The sequence below is a fragment of the Chrysemys picta genome, chromosome 7, assembly GCF_011386835.1.
Source record: "Chrysemys picta bellii isolate R12L10 chromosome 7, ASM1138683v2, whole genome shotgun sequence".
Classification (NCBI taxonomy): Eukaryota; Metazoa; Chordata; order Testudines; family Emydidae; genus Chrysemys; species Chrysemys picta.
In genome coordinates, this window is record NC_088797.1 from 115,116,886 (window position 1) to 115,144,399 (window position 27,514).

General features: G+C 40.9%; 1 protein-coding gene across 4 annotated transcripts in view; it reads left to right on the top strand.

Annotated features, from left to right (window-relative positions):
- The window catches only part of GFRA1 (GDNF family receptor alpha 1), a 322,326-nt gene that overhangs the window by 106,971 nt on the left and 187,841 nt on the right, over window positions 1–27,514 (top strand). For all 4 annotated transcript variants that reach the window (XM_065552402.1, XM_065552406.1, XM_065552401.1 and 1 more), the window contains exons 2-3: window positions 15,776–15,911; window positions 21,298–21,377. The gene's annotated coding sequence lies outside the window, so the exon portion shown is untranslated. The remainder of the gene's footprint in view (window positions 1–15,775; window positions 15,912–21,297; window positions 21,378–27,514) is intronic.

Genomic DNA, 27,514 nt, shown 5'->3' on the forward strand with positions numbered 1-27,514 from the left:
GCGATATCAAAGGCACAACTAATGCTCTTAAAACACTTTTGAAAGAAACAGAATACTGAATAATTTCAATATGAAACCAAAGTGCATTAAAGTGGCTGGAGGTCAACAAAGTGCTGCTGAAATAAGTACTTGGCATTGTGGGGGCAGAGGACAGTTTTTATTCCAGCGCTTCTCTCCCCCTGAATTGCCTCTCTTCAATCCCATGCTGACTACTTCTTTGTGTCTACCTCCACCTTCACTCTTCCCCTCCCATTTAACAGACTAGGTCAAATTCTTCTTTGTGGTAATTCCACTTACTTTATTTTGTGTTTGTTTTCAGTGATGAAGTCCCAGCTGTACACTGCTAGGATGTGGTGCTCAAGTGTGACATTATAAAAAATGTGGTTTTGAACAAGGAAGGCCTGATTCTGATCTCACTTAACTAAATTTTAACCTGGCATAACTAACTCCATGACTTCAGTGTAATCATTTCTGATCTGCACCAATGTGAGATCAAACTCAGTGTTTTGGCATAAATGAAATGAAAATTTAAAAACAAAAACAAAAATTCACATGAATTTTACACTGAGCCATTCTAAACAGGAACATCAACTAAGTTACACTTATGACTGCATTGTTACAACACAACAAGTATCAAATAGTAAAACAGATCTCTCATCAATGGTGATGGCCTATAAAAGGATGATTGACTAAAATAGATACATCACAGGGTTTCCGGCCCCAGCAAATGACATAGGTCCAGTTTCCCTGTGCCAGAACCAGTGTTCCCACTTTGGGCAATTAAGAGGGCAGGGCACCACTTGGGGCTATGAAGGATCAGTGAGTCAGAGAGAGAGAGAGACCTGATGAAGCAGAACTGCCTGTGTGAGAATCAGGTGGGAGCTGCTGGAGACCAGGGGACTGGAGGACCTGGCATAGAGTTACTGGGGAGTTGGAGCAAACTGAGGCAGGTGCACTTGTTGTGCTGCAGCCTGCTGAAAGCGGGTGCTGTAGGGCAGTGGTTCTCAAACGTATTTGATTGCGCCACCCTTCTTTGTGTCTAGTAGTTTACACATCCCCTTCCCCCAGGCACCTGGCCAGCAGCCACTGCTCAGTTCGCAAGGCAGAGCAGAGAGCAGCAGCTGCTGGCTGGGCACCCAGCTCTGAAGGCAGCGCCGCCACCAGCAGCAGCGCAGATGAGAACCACAACCTGCATTGGCTCCCTGATTTTCTGCTGCAGCACAGGTTAAAGCATGGTCTAATCAGATACCCCTCTTCATCCCCTATACTATGGGCTGCAAGGTGGGATGCATAGGAGTCAGTGCTCCAGCTTTAAACCCATTGGAGGTTCCCCTTCTCTTGGATGATCCCCAGCAGGGACCTTGCGAGTAGGTTCTGCTTTCTTTGTGTTGTCTGAGCAGGGAAAAGGACTAGAACATGGCAGACAATCTGTCCCAAGGTTTTAACTGTTGCCCAGGGACCTATTTTAATATTATGTTTGGACTGCAGGGTGAAAAGCTTAGGCACAACTTGTATGCAGCATATCCTACATCTGCAGAAATACCTTACAAACATGAAATACTGGTGTTCTTCATTTAGCTTTGTCTTAGAAAAGTTAGAAGTACAATTTTAAAATCATTTTCTTCCAAACAAATCCATTGATTGAGCAGCCAGTTCAGTACCACTGTCAAATACAAATACTGGACTGATTCTGCTTGCATTCACGTCAATTATTTCCCCAACTCCCCTCACCCCCATTTTCTTGAATAGAAGCAGGATTGGGCCCATGGTAAATTCTGTGGAAATAAGTACAGTCATATCAGACTCCATCTTGTGGCTGTGAATGGTAATTTCAGGATGCTCTTTATGCCCAACACCCACATGTTTGTTTTTAATGTTTAAATTAGTGCTGCCAAATCAGCAAAATAATGTTTTGTCCAAATGATTGGTTAATTCAACTATTGCTACTGCGGTTGTTAAGAGTGAAAAATATTTATACTTCCCGTAACATTTTGTGATTTTACTTTGAAGTAATTGGACCAGATTATTGTGCAGATTTATATCCTGTGTAATCTCAGTGATTTATGTAAGTGTCAGTGAAGAACTTGGCTCATTGTTTTTCCAGACTGAAAGTCTTCAGTATTTCAAAACTGAAGTAAATAAAATGACATCACTACCTAATAAATTGTTAGTTATTGCAGACAAACAAAAATCTACAGTAGATCTCTGAATTTAAGCAAGCAGATTAATATTAAATAATAGCACTAGGAAATGACTTTCTTACCCCCAGACAATGTTAGCTTCACTGGAGGATTAGTTATAGCCTTTTGCATTTTGTTAGGAATGTAAACAACTTTTCAACAGATGTCCCTTATAAAGGAAGCCAGCTATTAGCATTGTGATATCTGTTTGAGTCTCACATCCAAGATTTTGTGTAATTCCATCTGGAAAGTCTTCATTGGATCCCATCCCTAGGGATTATAAAGTGAAGATTAAAAAAAAAAATCTAAGCCTTCTATTGTCTTTTAGTCATAATCATACAGCACCTGCTTTATTTGCTGATTGGTAATTGTGCTGTGTAAAAGGTCTTTACACTGTATGTCTGCAATGCTTTTGTAATTTAAAAGGTAGCTCGCCTGTCTTCTTTGCTAGACTTTTCCCTTAAAACTTTTTAAATCTAACCTTCCTAATAATTTGGATATTTGACAACTGAGGCCTTCCTTTTGAAACATTTATCAGAGGTCTAAAATTTTTTGGCATGACTATAGTAACATATTGTAATGAAGGAAAAATATGACTAATCTGTCATATAGTAAAAAACTAGCAAAACAAAAACCACTTTGCTGCAACACTAAACCAGACTTGATTAGTTGTTAGTCTGGAAGACTACAGTTTGGTTTTAGTACAAAGCAGATAGGACTCAGTTGTTTGAGGAAGCTATCAGCTATCCATTTTCACAATGGAGAGAGATAAACAGGGGGGTCCCCATCCCCTAAGGAGCTGCACTGGGAGCTGTGCTGTTCAACGTATTTATTAATGATCTGGAAAAGAGAGTGAACAGTGAAGTGGATGATACAAAGTTATTTAAGATAGTTAAATCCAGAACTGACTGCAAAGAGTTAGAGGGGGCTCTCCCAAAACTGGGTGGAAGGGCGACAAAATGGCAGATGAAATTCAACCCTCCCCCCCCAAACCCTCCTATAATGATGGGTTCTAAATTAGCTGTTACTGCTTAAGAAAGAGCTCTTGGAGCCGTCATGGATAGTTCTCTGACAACCTCAACTCAATGCACAGGAGCGGTCAAAAAGGCTAAAGAATGTTAGGAACTATTAAGAAAGGGCCAGAAAATATAATGCCACTATATAAATCCATTGTGCGCCCAGATCTTGAATATTGTGTCCAGTTCGGGTTGCTCTACCTCAAAAAAATATAGTGGAACTGGAAAAAGTTCATAGAAGGGCAACAAAGATGAGCAAGGGTATGGAACAATTACCATACAAGGACAGACTAAAAAGATGAGGACAATTCATCTTAGAAAAGACTCAGTTAAGGAAGATATGATACAGTTCTATATACAATCATTAATGTTATGGACAAAGTGAATGGAGAAGTGGTGTTTACCCTTTCCCACAATTCAAAAACCAGGGGTCACCCAATGAAATCTATAGTCAGCAGGTTTAATGCAAACAAGAGGAAGTATTTCTTGCACACAACACAATATTTAACATGTGGTACACATAGCCATGGGATGTTGTGAAGGCCAAAGTTATAACTGGTTTCGAAAAAGAACTAGATTAGATTCATGGAGGATAAGTCTATCAAGGGCTGTTAGCCAAGATGGTCAGGGATGTAATCTCATACTCGGGGCAGCTGACTGCCAGTAGCCAGGACAGGAAGATGGGGTGGATCTCTAAAGAATTGCCCTGTTTTGTACACTCCCCCTTAAGTTCTGGTACTATCTGCTGTCAGAGATAGGATACGGAGCTGGATGGACCATTGGTGAGACCCCATATGGCTGTTCTTATCCTCAGGGCTAGAGAAGAAGGCACCCAGAAAGCTGAAGTGTACCATTTTGAAACTTAAGTTCTTTGTAGTTTATGGTAGTCATAAAGAGGTGGGTACACCACTTGTTTTGTGGTTTGTTTTTTATTAGCATAGATACTATTATTGTGGGGTCTGCCCCTGTAAGATATTGAGAGCTCTTAAATCCCATTTAAATCAATGGGAGTTAAGGATACTCGGCACTTTACAGGATTGGGCCCTTTGTTATGAGGTGTAATCTTGCATTAAAATAGACCTAAGGAAAATATTCATTTTGTTTAATGACTCAAATTGAGCAACTTTAAATATTTTACCATATCCTTTATAACCCCATTCCATTTCTTTGATCCCTCTTTACCTGTCTGTTGCATGTTACTCTGTTTTTATCCCCAGCAGCCTACCTCCTTTTTCAGCACCTATTGGTTATATAAACCTGCCTTACTTTATATAAAATATAAATCCTGGTGGGTCTCGAAATATGTATTTAAAGTTAATTCATCAAGATAAAAATCATTTTATGCTTTCAGTATTTAAATTGACAGTAGCTTTTATAGAATATTACTAGATCAGTATCTGTCATTGTCTTCTCTAAGGCAGTGGGTCTTAAACTTTTTTGTTCGTGGACCAATTGAAAATTGCTGAGGGTTTCAGCGGACCACTTAATGATCTTTCCAAATGTTGTTTGTACCGTTAGCTAACTATTGTAAAGCGCTTTGGATAAAAGCACTATATAAAAAAACCTTAATAATAATTAATGTTTTTTGTTCTACAAATAAAAGCACACAACTCATATTTTAATATCAGTAATCTTACTTGCTAATGCAATGGATGTGCCCTCTCTCTCCTGCTGCGACAACCCCCGAGCTGGGGCTGGGAAGGAAGAGGTCTCTCCCCGGCAGCCGCAGCCCTGGAGCTGGGGAAAGTCGCCTCTTTCTCTAGCCGCCACAGCTCTGCACATCCCAAATTCTCCCCATTCCCTCTTCTCACCCCACTGCCCCCTCCCACCTACTCCCTATTCCCCCCCAAGGCCACCACCTCACCTTACATGTGTGTCTTCTACAGGGTCCAGGCACCTAATTAGTGGAGCCATGCCTGCGCGGCTCCACTAATTAGGTGGGTGGCCCTTCATTCTCTCATGTGCGGCCACCTGAATGGAGCTTGTGGACCACGGGTGGTTCACAGACCACAGTTTGAGAACCTCTGCTCTAAGGTATTTCAGAAGATTTTCAAATGTTTTATCATAGTTCATAAAGCCCAACTTCTTTCTAATACTGCAAATGAACGAACAATATGATACGTATTAGATGGTTAAAGAAAATAAATAAAACAACTTAATTTTCACAGTCATAACAGAAGTGGTATTCAGAACTAATTTAGTTATTTTTTAAACCCTTCCCATAATTTCCATTCAAATGAAAGGAGTTATTTGGCATGATGAAAACAACTTGAATGCAAAAACCAAGAGTTTCCTATTTTTTTTATAATAATATTTGTGTCAGTACTGAAGGCTTTCATCAAATTAATCTCATATCCTAGTATGCCATATTCCCCGGTAAAAACTTGCCAATTGATTTATAACTTCTTAAGTAACAAATTTTACCTCAATATTTACAGCATTCAATATATTTCTTTCTATAAGTGTAGAAAAGCACAAATACTGTAGAACTAAGATAATGTTTAATGGTCAACTAAGGTAAAACAAGCACGATTTTTAATGGCAATGGATGAGTCAACCTCTGAATTTAGTAATATGTCTTTCCTCTATGGAAGACCTAGTAGCTTAATACAAAGGATCTGAGTTATTTGTCTAGGAGCTGTTCTTTCCCCCCAGCTCCCTTAAAAAGAATCTGAATAGCTCTTAGAAAACTTATCTAGCCTTCCTGAGGAAGATGGTTAAGGCCTTTCCTATCTGTTAATTGCAAAAGCTAATCCGGGAAACAACAGGATAATCCTGAAGTCTACATAAACAATGCCCTTTCCCTTTTGATATGGCTCCTTTTCGGGTGCGGGAGACCTTACTCAGAGTAGATTTGAGAGTGGTCACTCATGCTATCAAAATCTCCCTGTCTATTGATGGAGATACTGTTTCTGTGATTCCATCTGTTTAAAAAAAGTGATTGCAATTAAAAGAGAGCCTGCAAGCTGTACCCAAACATATATCCCACCTATGCTTCTAAGGGATTACTCCTTTTTTTATGATGCAATTTTCAAAGGCTTGCATGGGCACAAATAAGTTTTTGCATGCTCCATCTGGGGCTCAATGCGAAGGCAAAGCAATAAAAAAAATCATTTTGAGCAAAATATCACAGCGAGAATAAACTGGAATTATAAAATGTTCTGGATACATAAACAATTACTTACTTTGTGTCCCAACTGCTGCTTTTCAGAAGCTTCAGCATGTCCACTTTGTTTGTGTGAAGTGTGTGTAAATAATTTTTCTGGTTTATCTTTTTAAAGATTATTGAAAGAAAGTAACAGAAAGTGAATTTTAATGAATAGCAAAGCAAATATATTGCTTTCTTGTGAAATCATTACACCTCTCTCTATCTGAAAGTTAAATCACACAGTTTCGTATTCTCTTTGTCTGTTTTTTTTTATACCTCAACTTTATTATCTCTGTATTATAAAGTAGGTATACACATTATTTTCATAGAAGTTTTATGTCAATGATTTTTTAATCAGATCATCTAAATTCTTTTATTTTAGTCAATCACATTTCAGTGATAACTGTTTTTGCAACTAGTTGATGAAATGATTAATAAGACTGCACTTTAAATTTAAAGACAACTGTTGTGTTTTAAATGCCATTGGGTTTCCCAGAACTGTACAAATAAAAAACAAACAAAAAAACTCTGTCCCTTTCTGGAGAGACATCAGAACGAAAGGGCAAATCCTACATACGTGCACATGATTAACTTTACCTATGTGAGTAGTCTAATTAGAGACATGGCTTGATTATCCTGAGCGTGCCAGGTTACAAAGAGTTTGGGTGGGACAATCTGTGCAGAATTATATCATTGCTCTTCAAGGTAATTCCAGCCTTAGTGCACAAGAAGCTTCCCCTTCCCCAGTAACTGACCGGAATGTTATATATTCTTCTCGGTATTTGTGCCTGTGATTAAATGCAATGTCCGGACTGTCCGTACTCCCCTGGATGAGAGTGTTTATGGAATCTCAGCACTTTTTGGGTAGGCAGGTTCATAAAGTGCATAACCTCCCCAGCTTCACTGTTGTCAATTCTCTGTAGAATTTATATTCTGGCAAAATCATTAGTTAGCAGTTTGGCAGGTCCAATAGGAGTTACTTCTATATCTGAACACGCACTGTCATGTGTTCTTTACTTAGTTTGAGATGGATGTAGGCATTGCCCAGAGATTCCCTGCTTATTTGTTGGCAGACCTAACGTTTCAAAAGTACCTTCCAGGATATATTCACCAATGTTTTGATTTAAGTAAAATTTGAGACAGTAATGAATATTATATGGGAAGCCTTAACAGCCTTCTATAATCATGCCACCGTGCGGTGCGGCTGCCAGACATGCTGCTCTGAGCGGCATGGTAAGGGGGCGGGAAGCAGGGGGTTGGATAAGGGGCAGTGGGTCCCGGGAGGGGGCGGTCAGGGGACAGGGAGCAGGGGGCGGTTGGATGGGGCGGAGGTTCGGTGGGGGGGGCCGTCAGGGGATGGGGACCAGGGGGGTTGGATAGGCATGGGAGTCCTGGGGGGGCCTGTCGGGATGGGGGTGTGGATAGGGTTTGGGCAGTCAGGGGACAGGGAGCAGTGGGGGGTTGGATAGGGGGCGGGGTCCCGGGGGAGCGGTTAGGGGCAGGAGGTCCTGGGAGGGGGCGGTCAGGGGACAAGGAGCAGGGGGGTTGGATGTGTGGAGGGTTCTGAGGGGGGCAGTCAGGGGGCGGGAAGTGGGAGGGAGCTGGGGCCAGGCTGTTTGGGGAGGCACAGCCTTCCCTACCCAGCCCTCCATACAGTTTCGCAACACCAATGTGGCCCTCGGGCCAAAAAGTTTGCTCACCTTTGGACTAGATGGAAAACATAGATTAATGGGAATGTACTTATTACCTCCAATTCCCCTGCATTTTGGACAATGTCTCCCTCATTTCTTAATCCAGAAAACATAGAAAGTTCTAACTGTTTGAACTTCATTCCATTTAGTAAAACTTCCCGACAAAACCTATGTTAAAATGGAGTTAAGGTTGAGAGTATATATAAAACCAATGAATTTACCTGGAAATTCTCAAAGATTATTCAGTATAACATATACTCTATTTTCCTTCAAAATTACAGCACTTTAAGTCCTGATTAAATTTTCTGAGCACCTCTGCTTTAAGTGCAAAACCTTTACAATGGCATCTTCCAACTGACCCATCATCACAATCTAAATTAGGTGATTCTCAAAGCCCATGACTGTTCCAGGCAGCATGATGATTCCTTCCCACAAAGCTCAAGTCTGTCGGCATCCATTTAGTCAAACAATGTCCATTTTGACTGCTCACTTACAGCATTTTGAAAACATCCTGGAAAATTCAAACACAGAAGCAGCTAGGGCCTATTATGCTGCCCGATATTGTCTCATTGTTTTCCTGTACTCCCCATCAGTCTGTATCCATCTGTTGTCACCCCTTGTCTTGTACTTAGATTGTGTTTGTGCCAAGGATTGTTCTGTTTTGTTTTGTTTGTACAGTGCCTAGCACAATTGGATCTTGATCCATGGCTGGGGCTCCTAGGTGATACAATAATATAAATAAAAAAGCAGCACCAGAATCTGTAGGTCAAAACTTTAACCATTGAAATCTGATATTTGGTGCTTGGAGTCATATCTCAGTCTTTAATCAATTAAACATCATCAGTCTTTCAGAGCATCTAAGCTAATGGTTTATAATTTAGAACTGATGGTAGAAAGTTTTGAAACATTGTCACCTATCAAGTAGCTCATCAAGCAAGAGCAGAACAGTAAAAACTCAAAAAACTTTAATTGATGGTTAAATACTTCAGCAGTAGATTGAGGGAGAGAAAGAAGGAAACCAGAGAGAAAAATCAAGAATAATGCTAAATTGCTCAGAATGACATTTTCTAAGTCTACCAGTATTTTACTAACTGAAAAAAAAGTAATGTTCAGGTGGATTGCTCAGCAGAAGGACAATTCATTCAAACAAAATGCAGCACAAGAGAGCTGCAACTGCTGAGGAATTCCAGTAACACATTTAATGATACCTGATCTTATTACCAAGTGACTCAGATTCTTCAGCTTTTATAAAATCCATTTTACAGCAGTTAAAAACAGATTGGGATTTGCCCAGCTCTTGGTTTTTTGACTCCTACCCAAAAAGAAAAGTGTAGAAAGTGATTCTAATTTACCTCAACTTAGCCAAGGAAGTTGTGATTCTCTCTGGTGACATATGTGGGTTAACGTGCTCTCTTGTAACAGAAAAATCTGCTGTGACATGGTCTAATTCTGTGCCTAGCACAGTGACACTCAGACCTCAATGGTTCAGGAGCCAAATTAGCGACCAACATTACCCAGAAGAGCCACAGTACTGTGAATTCAGTGTTTCATTTTCTATTTTTATATATATATGAATTATTCTCACAGCAAAATGACTGACCAGGTATTATTATTGTATCAACTACAATTGGTTAATAACATAGTAAACACATTCTGATTGGTTAATAATTAAATCACAGTGTTTTAGTGTCATGTGCTGCAAAGAGTCGCAGGAGACACATTAAAGAGCCACATTTGCAAGCTTCAGGCCTTGTCTATACTTACGGCTAAATCAGCACTGCTGCGATAGATGCAGTGGTATCGATTTAGCGGGTCTGGTGAAAACAAGCTAAGTCAATGGCAGAGCGCTGTCCCGCCAACTTCTGTACTCCACCTCCCCAAGAAGCATAAGGTAAGTCGGCAGGAGAGCATCTCCCATCGACAGTGTGGTGTAGATACCGCTGTAAGTCAACCTAAGTTACGTTAACTTCACCTACGTAACTTATGTAAGTGAGGTAGCGTAACTTAGGTCGACTTACTCAGACTGAGGGCTGATCTACATTAAAGCTGTATCACTGGCCTAGCACATGATGACTATATGGACAACCAGCAGCTAATACTTTGTCACTGGCAGGTGTTAATTGTAGCAGTCTGTACTGTAGCAGTACCAGCAAAGAAGAAGAGTGTTTGTGTATGCGGGGGAGTGTACTCTACTCCAAATAGATAACACAAACTCCTAAAATCGCAGAAGAGGACCAATACTTCTGTTAGTCTCAAAGGTGCCACAGGACCCTCTGTTGCTTTTTACAGATTCAGACTAACACGGCTACCCCTCTGATATAAGAGGACCAATAACTCACAGTTTCTAGTCTGTGATTTAAAGATTACTTTGTGGTGCTCCCCAAATTTGTGAGGCACTTCATCACTACCTGCCCTTAGCCTGAAGAAGCCTTTTCTGTGTTTGCTGTGGGTCAGCTCCCTGAAATCAACAGCTTCTGGTAGCACAAGCACTAGCTGCCAGGCCTCTGCAGGTCTCAATCTCTCTGTGTAGGTGGTGCTAGGCACACACTAATCCTCAAGTCCTTGGAGCATTATTTGTAGTATCTTTCCCCTTATCCTGTGGGTCCCAAAGGAACAGTACACATCAGCATGTAAGTTTCAGCTCAGGATCAGCACTTCGCTTAACATCATAGTATGTAAATATCTTGATAATAAACCTATTCTTGTTTTCACTATAAAAGAGTTAAGATTCAAGAAATAGTGAGTAAGAATATTGGAAACAAATGGTTACATATAAACATATAAAACAAAATCATAACACACTTTCTGGAGACTAACCTTAACTATCAGGTTAACCTCCTGCCGAAATAAGTTTATCTCACCCAAAGTTCTCTGCAGAATTTTCAACCAAGGCTGGCTGAGACCCACTTTCATGAATGCAAACATGCTGTCCTTTATTTTGTAGGTACAGGATAACAGGGTGTCTTCTTTGCCTTCTAGAAATACCTCCAAAGTTCATTATCTTTACTCATGGACAGGATAACCTCCGTGGCTTGTTTTTTCCTGTGTGCTCTTCCTGTTGACTTCATATCTCTTCAACTTTTACTTCATATGTAAATGGACATCAATTGTGTTAGGTTACAATGCTTAATTTACATCTCAATAGAGAGATACATGTTTCTTAACTCCTGTCTGGAGGAACCAGTCTGAGACATGTCAACTTTTGGTGACCTGTTTTCACTTTACATGCTTAAGAACATATTTTTTTTTTATAGATACATGACTCCTTACATAGTATCTGTATATTTCACAATGATATTGATGATGAGTGTGACAGCAGCTTTCATTTGAGACCTCAGATGACATTCTTTGGTGAACCAGAATCAGGAAATTCCTGTAACCCCACCACACTCTGTTGTCAATTGGCAGTAAGAAGCTCTTGGGTCACGTATATACAAATATTATTTCTGATCCTAGGGCTCAAAACAAAAGTCTTCCTTTTTTATTTTTGGATGACTCACTAGGTAACTGAATATTGGCCATCTACTCTCCTCTTGTAGCTGTCACCCTGGCCATTAATGAAATCAAGATACACAGTCTCAACTTATTTCTATATTGCTTCTTCAATTCTCCAGCAGGTGGTCTTAGAAATGGGGCATCTTATTTCCTCCCAGGCTAGATAGCAGTACCAAGCATGTCAGTTTGAGGGCATGCCTTTTCTCACACAATTTGGGAAGATGGAGTTCTAAGGTCATTCCTGAAGCATGTGTTACTGCATGATAATATATTACTGTTCAGCCTGTTTTCTCCTAAAATGTCTTGTCAGAGAAATTAAATACCAGATTAATAAATCAGGTCAGATCTACTCTGTATATGTTTCCTCCAGTCCTGTCTTGCCACATTCAGATCACTGGTTTTGCAGTGAAAAGATGCCCTAAATTATACATAGAAAATGAGAGATTCTCCAAACCTGCAAGTCCTCAATAAATCCTCAGGTCATATTTGTTTTGGGCTAACTAATCAGCTACTGATACTAACAGTAATAGTGCTCTGTCAATATTTCTTTTTTCTTCATGATGTTGCCTCCACATAGTCCAACATGCCTAGCCATGGAAACTTTTAAAGCAATAATTGTCAATTATGTGGTGTATGTAACTTCCTAGAGCCCTACGTCCCATAGATGGACGTTGTGAACCCCCCGTCCTATGCAACTACTGAATTCCTTTGTTTGTCACCTGGAGTAGTAATGGAACAAACATATCTCTTTCCTCCCATCATATTAGATTCACAAGTCTCACTGTAAGTTGCTTTTTAAAAGTTTCATTAAGTTTAGGCTGAAAAGTTTCTGATTTATTATTTTACTTTAATGATTTTTTAAAATACGTATGGGGAATTTAGAAGTTGTCTCTCTTTCCCCATGATGTTCTTCAGTTCATATAGGCATGAAAAGTACCCTTTGTGCCTTGGGGGGGAGGGAACTCAGCTTTATTATTTATTATGAACAATTATATTTCTGTAGTGCCAAGTTGGGGCACCATTGTGCTAAGCGCTATACAGGCATAGAAAATGACAGTCCCTCCGCCCAAAGAGTAAAAAGACAGTATACAGTAGGTCAATAAAACAAACGAGTTCAGGGTGGGTAAGAGTGAAAAAAATAGAGGGTAGGCAATTCATAGCCAGTAAAAAGCAGTAATTACAGCTTACCACCTCCCTACCTGTTATCAAGTTGTAGTTTACTATATGCATTATAGAAGAGATCAGTTTTGCAAAGGGACTTGAAGGAGGATAAGGTGGTAGCCTTAGGGATTTTGACTAGGAGGTTTTCATGTGCATGGAATGGCAGCATGGGGGACAGTGCAGAGAAGTGGCCAAGTGGGCAATCAGGGCTGACATCGTTGGCAAAGTGAAGGCCATCCGATGGCTCAGAAAGCTGGTGTCGCTAAATGGTAAGGCTTCAAAGGCAAAAACAAGAAATTTGTGTTTGGTGGAGTGGTGGATACAGCCCGTGGAGGGATACAAAGAGGAATGTGACGTTGTCAGAGTGACAAGTCAGGAAGATGATCCTGACAGGAGGATTTAAGGGGGTAGAGATGAGGTTGCAATGTGTTTGGCATCAAGGCAGAGAGGAAGAGTAAAAAAATGTTAGGTAAGTGATTCAGAAGCTGAAGTCCCATTGAAAGTAAGTGGGCTTCGGGTCCTAAGGCACTTGAGTACTTTTGAAAAAATTTTCCACAGAGATTATTCTAGTTAAGGTATAAGATGATGAGGGTCTGAAAAAGAGCTTTGGTTGTCTGGACAGACCGAAAAGGCTGAATTTTTGAAATATGGGGGTAGACATGGCCTAAGTGTATACTTCTAGAAAGGGCTGAGTTGATGATTATACCCAGATTATGGGCCTGTGTGATTGGGAGGATGATGGTGGTTGAGAAATTGAGAAGAGGGGAAGGCATGGCCAGGGAGATTAAAAGTTCAGTTCTGGATGTATTGAGCTTAAGTTGTCAGCTGGACATTCAGAAAGAGAGGTCCGAAAGATAGGCTAAGATGTGGAAATGGATGGAGGAAGGCAGGTCTTCACTAGAGAGAGATTTTCAAAATTGTCAGTACAAAAATGACATTTGAAGTCTTGGATAAGAGGACTTAGCGATACAGTGTAGAGAAAGAAGAGCAGAGGGCCAAAAACTGAACCTTTGGAGACATCCACTGAAAGAGAGAGAGAGGAAGAGGAGGACCCACCAAATGAAGGCAGTCATGTCTGCAAGGCCTTCTCACCAAGAGCCCCAAAGGCTCCAGAAGACTGTTTTATAATCACCTCCTGCAAAATGCTAGTGTAGCTCAAGAGTCTGGGAGATCTCCTAAAAAGGGTAACTTCAGGCATATATAGTATGGCTGCCAAGACTCTTGGTTACAAAGTATGATGCGAAATCCCAGGATGAAGTGGGTTCATCCTCTTGTAAAGAATCCCTATAAAGAGCTGTCAAAGTGGATTCCACTTCGGAATATATTGTCTCCACAGTATCACAATGACCCTCCCTTCCTCTTCTCTACTTCTGATCCCAGCTGTAAGTAGATTTGGGAGGTAGGGAGGGGTGGGATATTTATGCCATTTGTTTGTGGACCACAAGGCTTGAGGAGATTTTATATGTACTGTAACTGCCAACTACTGCTTAAGAAGGTTCCAATGCTAATTCTATAGTGGACCTTTGTTGAGACAGAACATGAGTTACTGTTGGTAAGTAATCCCTTTTTATACAAGTTAAGGAGTTGTTTTGTTTGAATCATATTCTTACATTTCCTTCCTTCTGAGGTATCATTGATGATCTGTGCTACTCAGAGCACTTAAAATCATAATCTTTTTAAAAAACATGTCTATTGTGACAAAGTTCCTCCTCTACCTTGGTGGGTCCTGCGCTTATTGGCGGATTTTCTTGCCTCAGAGATTCACCATGTGGGTTCGGGAACAGCCCAGAGACCTTCCCCTCTGGAAGAACCCCACAGTCCAGGTCAATTGGGAGGGGAACCCGGGCCCGCCCTCTACTCCAGGTTCCAGCCCAGGGCCCTGTGGACTGCAGCTGTCTATAGTGTCTCCTGTAACAGCTGCATGACAGCTACAATTCCCTGGGCTACTTCCCCATGGCCTCCTCCAAACACCTTCCTTCTGGTGTCTGATAACACTTGTACGCCTCAGTCCTCCAGCAGCACACCCACACCCTCTCAGCTCCTTGCGCCTCTTGCTCCCAGCTCCTCACACTCACACCACAAACTGAAGTGAGCTCCTTTTAAAACCCAGGTGCCCTGATTAGCCTGCCTTAATTGATTCGAGCAGCTTCTTCTTAATTGGCTCCAGGTGTTCTAATTAGTCCACCTGCCTTAACTGGTTCTAGCAGGTTCCTGATTACTCTAGTGCAGCCCCTGCTCTGGTCACTCAGGGAACAGAAAACTACTCATCCAGTGACCAGTATATTTGCCCTCTACCAGACTCCTGTACCCCACTGGTCTGGGTCTGTCACACTATGTACTGGTAAATGTGAATAACATATATTTAGTTTGGTTTTGTGAGCTCTAATAAAAATTGAATTTCTTGCTAGTGTTACAAAAGATTCCTTTTCTGTGTAACCAACCAGTTTACAGAATGCAAGATGATCTGTGGGCACAGATACAACAATGTTCCACTTATGTTTTTACTCAGATGTCCAACACATATAGTGCTTCAGACTTTCCTTCCATTATGTAGGAAATATGAATGATAGATATGTATGCACATCTGCAAGAGAACAAGTTATTGTACATGCCACTCAGCAGTTGATTTTACATTTGTATTTCACTTTTGTATCTGAAGTATGCTGAACTTTACTCACTATAAGCGAGATTCATTCTTGGTGTAACTCCAAAGACTGAAGTAACACTGGGGTGAGTTTTTGCCCTGTAGATAAAGATATATAATAGTTTTTTAAGCGATGAACTATAAAAAATGAGGCACAGAGTGCCAGTTTAGTGTTCAGGAGACTGATTTGTCTTTCAGAGTTTTGGCATGTTTTTCCATTTCACATTAATGTGTTTATTAGTTCTTTGCAGGAAATCAATTCAGTACCAAAAGCTCATTAGTCTGAATATACATTTCTTAATTAACGTGTGGTTAGTTCTCGTAACTCTAGTGAAACTTTTCAAACTTTGAACGTGTCTGGGCAGTAGGATAATAGGTTTTTTTTTTTTATTTGAAAACATAAGGTGAAAAGTTAACACTTCCTCTGTCTCTTTCCCTAGGTGGCTCCGCTACCTAACTGCAGGCTTGTTTGCCATCAACTGGCCCCACAGAGCAATGCAATCAGCAACAGTTGCAGGGAATCTGCTGCCAGATGCCCCCTCGTACGGAAATGGGATCAAGACTCTGGTGTGACTGGTGAGCTACTGCAAGGAGGATGATTGTTGAGAATGGTTTAGGTCAGGTAGTTCCTGGCAGAGCACCCCTACAGTAGAACCTCAGAGTTAGGTTGTTCGTCATAATTGTGAAATGTATGTAACCCTGAACAAAATATCATGGTTGTTCTTTCAAAAGTTTACAACTGAACATTGACTTAATACAGCTTTGAAACTTTACTACGCAGAAGAAAAATACTGTCTTTTAACCATCTTAATTTAAATGAAACAAGCACAGAAACAGTTTCCTTACCTTGTCAAATCTTTTTTTTAAATTTTCCTTCATTTTTGGTAGTTTACGTTTAACACCATACAGTGCAATATTTGCTTTTTTTTGTCTCTGTTGCTGCCTGATGGCGTGTTTGCGGTTCCAAATGATATCTGTGATTGACCAGTCAGTTTGTAACTCTGGTGTTCGCAACTTTGAGGTTCTACTCTATTTGTATGGTGGAGGTGGAGAGGAGAAAGTAGGGTTACCATACGTCCTCTTTTTCCCGGACATGTCCGGCTTTTTGGCACTCAAACCCCCGTCCGGCGGGAATTGCCAAAAAGCTGAACATGTCCGGGAAAATGGCGGCTCTGCTCCTCCCCTGACTCTTCGGCTCTGTTTAAGAGCTGGGCTGCCCGGGCGCTATGGGATTCAGGCAGCCCCCATGCCTCCGGACCCTGCGCCGCCGGAGCCCGGGAGGGGAAGTGCCCGGCTGGGGGCGCAGGGTCCGGAGGCAAGGGGGCTGCCCGAAGCCCAAGCGCTACCGGCTTCACGGTTTGCCGGGCAGCAGGGCCGGCTTTAGCAAGAGCAGGGCCCGATTCCTGGGGGCGGGGCTTGCTGCAAGCCCCGCCCCCAGGAATCGAGCCGCGCTCTGGCCGGGGTTGCCGGGCTTGGGTCCGACCCGGAGCCGCGCCACGGGGACCGGGCTGGAGCCGCGGGGGCCGGGCCGGGCCGGAGCCGGACCCGAGCCGCGCCGCGGGGGCTGGGCTGGGCCGGAGCCGGACCCGAGTCCGCCCCTGCTTCTCTGATTCGCGGGAAGCAGGGGAGGGGGCGGAGCGTTCAGGGGAGGTGAGGAGGGGGAAGTGAGCTGAGGGCGGGGTGGAGAACTGCAGCGCAGGGCCCTCTTGGCGCGGGGCCCAATTCAGCTGAATCGGCCTAAAGCCGGCCCTGCCAGGCAGCCTCCAGACCCTGCACCCCCGGCTGGGCGCTTCCCCTCCCGGGCTCCAGCTGCGCTGGGGAAGCGCCGGCCGGGGGCGCAGGGTCTGGGGGCTGCCCGGCAAACCGTGAAGCCGGTAGCGCTCAGGCAGCCCTTTCCGCATGGCTGGGAGTAGGAGGGAGGAGGGGGCGGAGTTAGGCGGGGAAGGGGTGGAGTTGGGGCGGGGCTGGGGTGGGGAAATGGGCGGGGCCAGGGCCCGTGGAGGGTCCTCTCTTTTTATTTGCTAGATATGGTAACCCTACGAGAAAGGATTGGAGGGAAGGCTCCTAAAAAGCATTCTGATTAGGAGGGAAAGTTGCTGAGCAGAGAAGTTTTGAGTGGGGAGCAGAAGCTCAACAGGACCTAGGTAGGGAAATAAAACAGCAGGGCTGGAAGTACACCAGGCAGCCCATGAGGCAGTTGTTAGAAGGCTGGGAAGGAAAGGAACAGAACTAGTGTTTTTCCAGTAAATTGTTTCTAGCTCAGCTCCCTCCTTCCCCTTCCTTCTGCCCCTTCGGATACATGGAACCTCCCAGTTGAGTAGTTTCCCTTCACTAGTCTCACTGAGCTCCTGCTCCACTGCTCTTTGGTCCCTGGCCTTGCCAAAGTCTGGATCCTCTTCCTGAAAGAGAAGGTGCTAGGCAGCAAATCCCCTCCATCTGCTGCTTATCACCTTACTCAGAACTGCCAGATCCCACTTCCTTTTACACAGTACCAGTTCCTTGGGTGTCATAGCTTTGCAGCCAAGAAGTGGAGCCACCTAAGGGAGAGAGAAAAGGTAAAAATAAAATACTTTGACTTTTTTTTTTTTTAACTTCCAGGAATTAACTAAAAAACCTACAATGATTGTTCTACTGTCCAGGAAACTCCCCTGAGTTTGAAGAATTTCATTAGGAAATAAAGCCACACTTGACGATAGTACCTTACTTAAGAGCACTATAAAGAGAATTTTCATGTTTCTCTTGACCAATATGCAGTTCTGCTCTACCCCACTATACATCTATATTAAATTGCTATTTTTCTGATTCATGATCAGGGTGTATAGCTCAAATAAAGCATGAAAAAAAACAATTTTTTCTATTGACTAATAATACTTATATAGGTATTATAGATGTGCAATATTATGATTAATACAGCTCAGCCTAATTTTGTAGCCATTCCACACACAACTCCTATTGATATCTGTGGGTTGCCCGCATATAACCATTTGCAATAAGGAGCCCACTTATTTCTATATTTTGTTTCCTCTCTTTCATGTTCTCTAGTCCTTAGATTTAAAATTGCTTTTCTATGAGACTGTAAGTTGTATTTGTTTAAATTTCAATTAAGCTACAGAGTGTCATATTTTAGAAGAAGTAACTAGAAACCATTTATATTAGATGTGAACCTGTCATCTGACTTTCCTTTTTTCAAACTTTGTGGAATTCAGTGCTCTTGAAAGTTGCTGTGCTGAGACTCCTCTGTCCACAGAATAGGTACAAGACAGACAATGATCACACAAGTTTCTACATACTGCTCCACAAATGTGCCACAACCTTCATTTAGCAGCACCAACTATGAGAGGGTTGTAGCAAGTCTCTGTGACAAACCTATTCTTGGCCTCTGTGCTAAAACCACCAAGATTGTCAGTTGATGCCAGTGATGTTTTGCAGTGGGTACTACACTGAGATTACCAACACTTATATATGACATAAACAAACAGCCATCAAATGGAAAACCTTTTGGCTACCAAAAGCCTGAGCTGGATTCAGACTTGCAGCCTAGAGGTGAATGTCTGATTTTCTATTATTGACCTCTTTTGACATTCCATTGCCCTCTGCTCTAGGATTTATGTCTGACAGACACAAATTAAAATGGTTAGTTAGGACTAATTCCAAAGAAGTAGAAGATACTTGAGGTAGCCTTTTATCTGCCTGTGATTTTGTTCAGATTTTGTTAGTAAACATTCGTCATCTGTGACATTCACATAACAGGTACATCCCAGGTGGAAGTTCCTTGTTCTGTCTAAAAGGCAGAGACTCTTCCTCTGTAGAAGAGTTATAACCCCCGTCCCCTACAGAGTATAAGGATTGAATAGTTAGTTTTATTTTGATTTTTAAAAAACCCTCTCAATAATTTAAAATGACCGTTAACCTTTCAAACAGTCACAGTTTCAACTTTTCACTAATCATGTCTGTATTGTAGTGGGCTATTATAGCTGTCTGAAAAAGTATTGTTTGATGTCTGTAAGCACAGTCAGTAATCAATAGCTTGAAATTTGTGCCATTTAAATCCTTTACGATTTGGCACATCATTTTTTATTTCATTCAATCTGCTCACTGTAGAATAAAAAGAGTTTTGAACCATTGCCACAAAGCACATTTATGTGTGAAACAATGTTCATTTATATAGTGGCAAGTATATCATGTTGACATTTATTTTCAATATTAATTGTACTTGTTGATTGTTTTGTACAAATTGATATTTTGAATAAATTTACAATCGATGACAATATTTTGATAGTGATGCGCAACTATAGAAAATTATCACAGTTGCACAAAAAGCATGGTCCTGTTAAATATTTTAAGAGAAATTATAAAATCTATAATTAATAAACTAAAATACCCTTTGCAGATGTTTTGACAAGGATAAACGGAATGGTAAATCATTCTAGCATTGCTGTCAGTGTCACTGTTGTTGAGGTTGAGAAGGGTATCGCACATAAATTCCTATCTTGTGGAACTATTGACTAGAAAGAAATAGGATGCTGCATTCTGGGTGATATATGCCCCCATAGGAAAAGTCTTTTGCACTGGATCTTGCTTGCAGATCATATTCCACATGCACCTACACATTAAAGACAAAGTTAATCAACTTTCTTATGTCTGTGCACAGCTTCACTAGAATGTTGATGTTGTCTGTTGAAAATTCCACTCAACTTAATATATATAGTGCTAACGGAACGTTGGGAGAGCTTTAGTTTATCAACAGAAACTAACTGTGCATGCACAAAATACTGATTTTTTAAATCCCTTTTCACTCTCTGAACTTGAAAATGGCTGAACCATTTTTGGTCACACTTTTTAAAAAATGGCTTCAGACCGAGCACAAATATGCCAAATTTCAGCCCCAAAAGTAAAAGTTTGAAAAAGTTTAAGCATCTGGAAATGGAAAAAAATTGAATTAATATAGAAATCTAATAGAATTAGAATGAAAATATTTGGGGAATCTTGAGCTTATAGACTTAACATTATAAGCTTAGTTACACATTCCACCAAAAAAGTACGGTATATGTGTTCACTTTCAGATATGGCTGTGATAGTGCACTCTAATAGACACATTTTCCACACTTTTCTTTCTTTTTTCCCCCTGCATCCCAGGTCTTCAAACACATTCCCACCACAATGGAACATTTTCCTCAATAGTGTCTTATCTCCTACTGATTCCTTCCTTTCAGTTAATAGCAACCAAAAGATGCTGGAACCTGCATCCTATTGGCATTTCAGAGAGCCTTGTATGTCATTTCATAGGATACCTAAGATGAAGAATAAGTCTATCAGTGTTTCTTCCTTGTAAACCATTTATTATTATTTTATTTTAATATTAAAATAACACCTACAAGCTCCAACCAAGATCATGGCCTTCCTATGTTAGGCACTGTGCATGCACATAGTAAGAGAAATTAACTGCCTCAAAGGGCTTACAATTGAAATGAGCAAGACAGACAAATAATAGGAGAAAGAAAGCAGTAATAGCTCCGATTTACAAAGGGGGAACCTAATCCATGGAGATTTAAATACAAGGAGTCCAGTAGAATAAAAGCAAACTCCTCCAATACTGTATTTTGAAAAGCTCCTTTTGGACAAGAGAAGCTAAGACAGAGTTTTGTATAAGCCACTTTGGTTGTCTGTTTGGAGGCTCAAGCCTGACTGTTCCTGTCTGTTTTTTCTGTTTCTTAGACACTTTTTGAGGAAGAAAAAAACTACTTAAATGTGGTGTTTTGATACTTGATAATACCCCTTACTTTGCTTCAGTCAGTCTGACCAATCTTGCCCAAGATTACACAGATTACAAAATAACCATGTTCAGAAAGAGATATTGTTCAAATTGCTTTATATGTTAGCAGCTTTGTGGGCTCTCCTGCTTGCATTCCCTGCTAGACATCTATCAGGAGTTGACTTTTTTTTTTTTTTTTTTTTTTTTAAGGTTTGCTCCAACTTGCTAAGAATGGTGACCAATCAGATAGTTAGCCAAGTCAAACTTGGAAAGGCCTGTACTTCAGAGTGGTGAGTACTTTGCTGCAGCTTTAAATTTAATATGAAAATCTATATTTTTATCTTGATATTTGTTTTTCCTTTTGTCTCATCAGCCATAGTTTCTTGTGCTTTCTTCATGATCGCAGTTATTGTCTGAAATTCAGGAATGTTACAGCTTACTAGAGACCAAGGCTGGCTGCAGGCCAGGTGCTTGGGGCAGCAATCTGCAAGGGGTGGCAGTCCGTGTGTTTTTGCTGCCCCAAGCAGCGCGCCAAATTGCCGCCGTGGACGGCGGGGGCAGTCCGCGTGCCGTTAGGGCGGCACGCATGTTTCTGCGGCGGCGGCAATTCGGCGGCAGCTTCTGTGTTCAGCTGCCCGCAGCGGCAATTCGGCGCGCTGCTGAGGGTGGCAAAAACAGTAGAGCCGGCCCTGCTAGAGACTTCCTGTTCTTTCTCACTTGGAGCTAGTAGATTCCTAACCTTTATGCAACTATAAACAATGCAGCCCAATTGGCCCTGTCTACACTACAGAACTTGCTGTGTTCTGAAACATGGTCTTTAAAAAAATACATGTGGGGTTCCAGTTTGGAAGAGACAGAAAATTAATTTTCAAGGCTTGGTAATGTGTTTGTGAACCTTGATTATTATTCTTATTTAACATTCATATTATAGTAGTGCCCAGAGGCCCCAGTCAGGATCAGGGCCCTGTTGTGTTAGGTGCTCTACAAACACCAAAAAATACACAGTCCCTACTCTGAAGAGCTTGTAGTCTGTTAGTACAAGTATGTTAACTGTATATTAAACAATTGTTCAGAATCAGAGGTGATGGGTCATGTGGTATAAATGTAGACTCAGACTCCCTTATTAGACTAGATTTAAAGCCATTACCCATGTGTAAAGAAATCTCAGTTGGTATAACTTACACAAACAGGAGTCAAAAGAAGGTGTAAATTTAAATAAAAGAGTGTGCCTATTTTATTTTATGCTTTCTTAAATGCTCCAATCAGTTGCTTCTTTCTGTGCTTCTTTATTTTGACTACTGGGTGTGTAAATTACAAACTCTCTTACATTCAGTTAGATTCACTGGGCGAAGTTCAGAGATTATATGCATGGGGATGTGTGGGTGTATATTGCATGGTGGTAATTTGGTATAAAACTACCTAAAGAAAAGAGGGAGTCTCAGGCTTGATCTACACTTAAAAGTTACACCACTACAGCTGTGGTGGTTAGACGTGCAATTTGATTTTTTTTTAAACCAAGTTAGTTATTCTAGCATAAGCCCTAATGTGGATGCAGTTATTTTTATATGGTTAATTCTATGCATCCACACTAGGAGAGTTTTGCTGGTTTAACTATACTGATATGGCTAAACCAGAAAAAAATTTGTAATGTAGAGAAGGCCTTCGCTGTGTAAAGTACATATTGGCGGGAAGGATGGAAAATGTAACGTACATCAATTTTGACTCATTCTAGACTTACACTCACCTCTAAATTTGGTCCACCATGTTTAAAATCCATTTCTGTAGTGTAGATGGGGCCAGTCAGATCTTGTGTCGTCAGAAGGAATGCAAGTCTTCCATAAGTAATGGCAGAGAAAACAAATTATTATATTAATGGCCAATAATTTAGGAGAGAAAACAGGGGACTGTTTTTTAGAGATGTTCCCAATGATTTAAGTTGGTGTACTGAAAATCAGATCCTGGTTCTCTCATTTCCATTTGTAACTAACTAAATCTAAAATGATTAATCAGAAATAGGGTGCAGAAATGTGATCTTGTTTGTATATGAGAAGGCTCTTTCTGCAGTATAAAATTAAGAAATAGAAACAAAATGTACATATTTTAATTAAAGGGTCACTGTCACATAATTTGGGCCCAGCGTTTAGGCTTTGTAAGATGAAAGTCTTTAAGAAAGCCTAATACTGCCATAAATATTTTCATGACTTTAAAAAAAAATTCAGTGAAAACTTTTTTGTTGAGTTTCTTTGCCCGGAAGTGATTCCAGAGTTACCCAGGAAGCTGTACAAATTGATATTCTTCATGTGAATGAATTAACCATCCTGAAGCAAAGGCAGAAATGGTGTAAATTGGCAAAGCTCCATTGATTCCAAAACAGTAAAGCTACTGAGTCAAAGACCATAGAACATAAGAACGGCCAGACTGGCTCAGACCAAAGGTCCATCTAGTCCAGTCTCCTGTCTGCCAACAGAGGCCAATGCCAAGTGCTTCAGAGGGAATGAACAGAACAGATAATCCTCAAGTGAGCCACGCTGATTTACCCCAGCTGAGGACCTTGTCCATTATTGTTAGATAATCATTTCCATTTTAGCTCTTAACCTATTTTAACATTGTACCTTCTTAAAATGTACAAAAAAGTGGTTTTCATCCTTGCTAGCTTTGATATCCCATATTTGCTTTACGAATAACCCTTTATTCCTAACAGTAAAGTAGGCAGATTTTCATTTGTTTGCATCATGATAATTTTAAAATAGCTAGGTAGTCAGTAGGTACTTCAAGAGATTAAACTATCTGTGCACATTAGGAATAAAGTCTCAAATTTGCAGTTTAGGAGATACCCAACTATAACTGCTCAAATGTTCTCTGTATCTGAGATAAATATGTTGATTCCCTTGCCTGTAAGTTTCATTTACATATGAGTCAGTATTTAACATGTCATCATCTATATTGTTCCTCTTGTATGTTTAATTGCTTTACAGCAAGTTTTTGTTTGCTTACTATCACTGTTTGCATTATTCATTTTCATGTATTGTTTTATTGTAGGAGCATGAATTACTTCCAGTAGCCGCTAGGGGGCTCTATCAGTCCACCTTTTGAGATAATAAACAATAGTATGGTAGAGGTAGACTCAGTCTGTCTAAAACATACTTTTTAGTCTATATATTAATGTACTGTATATACTAGCTAAAAATAGTGCAGCTAAAACAGTATGTTTTTAAGATACATGCCTTTATAAATGGCTAGGATTTTTTCACATTTTTTAATTTCTCCGTCAAAGTAAATGCCAGTAGTTGTATATTTTCTTCTGGTTTTTACTACTCCATATTTCTGAATTCTGTTTCAGTATATTTATCCCATATCCTGTTGAAATTCAAAACCAGCTAATGCATACTAATGGGGTCTATTCTGTCATGTATAAGATCACTGAAGAACACAGCAACTTTTGTAGTTAATTGGCTAGATAATATTTAAAGCACAGCATTTCTGATGATTGTAGCTGGCAACTGTGAGCTTGGAAAAACTATTGGGTGAACAAGCTCACTTAAAAGAATAATTCTGTGAATTAATAAACAGTGCAGGCTCGATTAAAGCCTATGGAGGAAAAAAGCACTGAAATGGAGAATCCAGAAGCTTAATCTTCCCTTCTCATACACTCTGAAGGTTTGAGGAGTGTGGGGGGAAGGGTATGGCACTTAATGGTAATACTTTGAATCAGTCTTCCTATCTTTGTGCTCCTTTTGTTCTCTGACACTTGTTGAAAGCACTAAACCCACTTAAATGACAGGTTCAGTAAAACTCCATCTTGTTTCCAGGCCACAAAAGCCCTTTCAAGGCTCCATAAACTCCTCAAAATTGATTTTTGGGGGGATTGTGCAGGTTTTTGTTGTTTGAAGGATGGACAGCATTGTTACTTAATCTGGACTTACAAAGGCTAAATGCCTTGGGCCAAATCTTTATGACTTATTCAAACAACTACTTGTATTGACTTCATGGAATGAAGGTAAATTCAGGACAAGTAAAGCAAACTAAACTCCCTCCCCTTAATGATTTCTGCATCTTCTCTCTTCTTCTCTTTCATACTTTTGGAAGAAAAGAGCCCTTAAAAGTACTCAGAGTAGCAGCCGTGTTAGTCTGTATCCGCAAAAAGAAGAACAGGAGGACTTGTGGCACCTTAGAGACTAACAAATTTATTAGAGCATAAGCTTTCGTGGACTATAGCCCACTTCTTCGGATGCATCCGAAGAAGTGGGCTATAGTCCACGAAAGCTTATGCTCTAATAAATTTGTTAGTCTCTAAGGTGCCACAAGTCCTCCTGTTCTTCTTAAAAGTACTGTTTTCTGGATCCTTTCCCACTAGTCTCTTGTTCTCTCACACTCTGTGTCACTCATTAGTTCGGCCTCAGATTCACTCCACCTGTTCTTTCCCAAAAGAATTACATTTAGAAGTTCATGGCATTGTTCTTTTTCCCAACATACTTCCGCTCAGCAGCTCCAGCAGATCCACACTTAATAAAATTTATATTTCTCATGGCTCAATGGCTTTGACTTCAGGATTTTCATTCAAGTTCACTCCGTGAAATGAGTCTATGGCAGGGATGACAAACATATGGCCTGCAGGCTGGATGCAGCCCAGTCAATGTATTAATTCAGCCCTCATGTCAATTTACCATTCCATTGTCATCGTGGACCGCTGCCAGCAATAGCAATTGACACAGTGCTCCAGCACTATAGCTTTTGCACATGGAATCTGGCTGTAAAAGCAAAACTGACTAGTATTTTAGTCAGTTTAATTTTGCAGATGACCCCTTTTTACGTGTTTGGTGTAGAGTGACCATTCACTTACATACGGATGGGTATGCAGAAGGAAAGCCATTAGGATTCCGCATGGAACAAGTACAGAACGTGCCGTTATGTTTATAACACTGGCCCGTGGATTCCATTTGAAAATGTCATTTGGCCCTCAGCACAGAATGAGTTTGATACCTCTCGCCTACTGAGTGCATCCAGTTTCATGCAATAAGGTGAGTCTAACCTGAAAACTAGAAAGCTAGTAAATTTTGAAGGGTCTCTTTGCCTAGACTCACTTTGAAAGAAAGTTTTCTGAAGCTTCCCTTTTACAGTTGGTTTAGTATGTCAAATAGTCCCCTTATCATCACTACGTTTTATCTTAGTGATAATTATTGTTCTTTCTTTATAGAAAAAGAAAATAAAACTATCCTTTTGATGAAAATAGAAAATGTCTATGAAATATAGGTGCTTGGATTAATTTTTTTTAAATTGACATAGATTTGAAAGTTAGCAAACTGAATGAAAAGCTTCACTTTGTTAAAATGATATCAGCCATCACAGACATAGCTTTAAAAGAAACCCTTAATAAGTGAAGTTCCAACAGCAATGCCAACCATCGGGGCTGCAGTCAGGGTGGAGCGAGTGGGGCAGCTGCCCAGGGCACAAAGCTGTGGGGGTGGGAAAATGGGGCGGAAACAGAGGCGACACCCCCTGACTCACCTCAGCAGGGCACCCAGTCTGTTTGGGTTGTGGGGGGCAGCCAAAAAATCGGGGGGGGGATGTGACCTTGCACCATCCACCCCTCACCCCTCCCACATATGTTGCCTCTGGGTGAAAAAATGACTAAAAAAACCCCACAAATATGCTTGCTCACCCCAGGCACTAAAATGCCTAGTTATAGCTCTGGAAACAATCGACCATCCTTGAGGACCGAGAGGCAGTGGGGCCATCATCATGGAGGCTGAAGTCCACAGTGAGCTTGGTGTCTGCCTTGTTTCTAAGGGGACACCTATTCACATCTTAAAAACCAGCATTATAATTGGCAGTGTTTTAGTCTCCGCAGAGACAGAATAAATGTGGAGTCTGGCTAATTACTGAATTGACATATTGGACTGGATTCTGGTACACCAGTGTAAATTGGGAGTAAGCCTACTAAAGTCATCAGTATAACTGGGAGCAGAATGTAACTAGAGGATTGAATTTCCCCCTCATTTCTAGAGACAGTCTCTCCAGAGCAATATTTTAGGCATGTTAGCAGAGCCTTGTGCTTTGACTGCCCATGCTATTCCTGTTCTGTAGATAATGGGACCTCAGTTTCTAGTGTTTTCATTCTGGTACCTAAGCACTGGGGGGGGGAATAAGGTGACTTGAAAACATGATTTGTGGCAGCATATATTTAAACAATACTAATAAGACACGACAGACACTTCATTTCAGTAGGGCTGCATACCGTGAGTGCCTTCTGAGGCACGAGGCCAATGCGCAAGTGACTTTAGGTATCCAAGAAATACAGTACTCTCCTACAAAGCTTCTATAATACCTGCACTGCCTGATAGCTAATAAGAAATGAAAATTAGTTTAAAACTAAGGGGGGGGGAGTGATACCCAGAGATTTACTAAGGACAAAATTAAATCAACAATG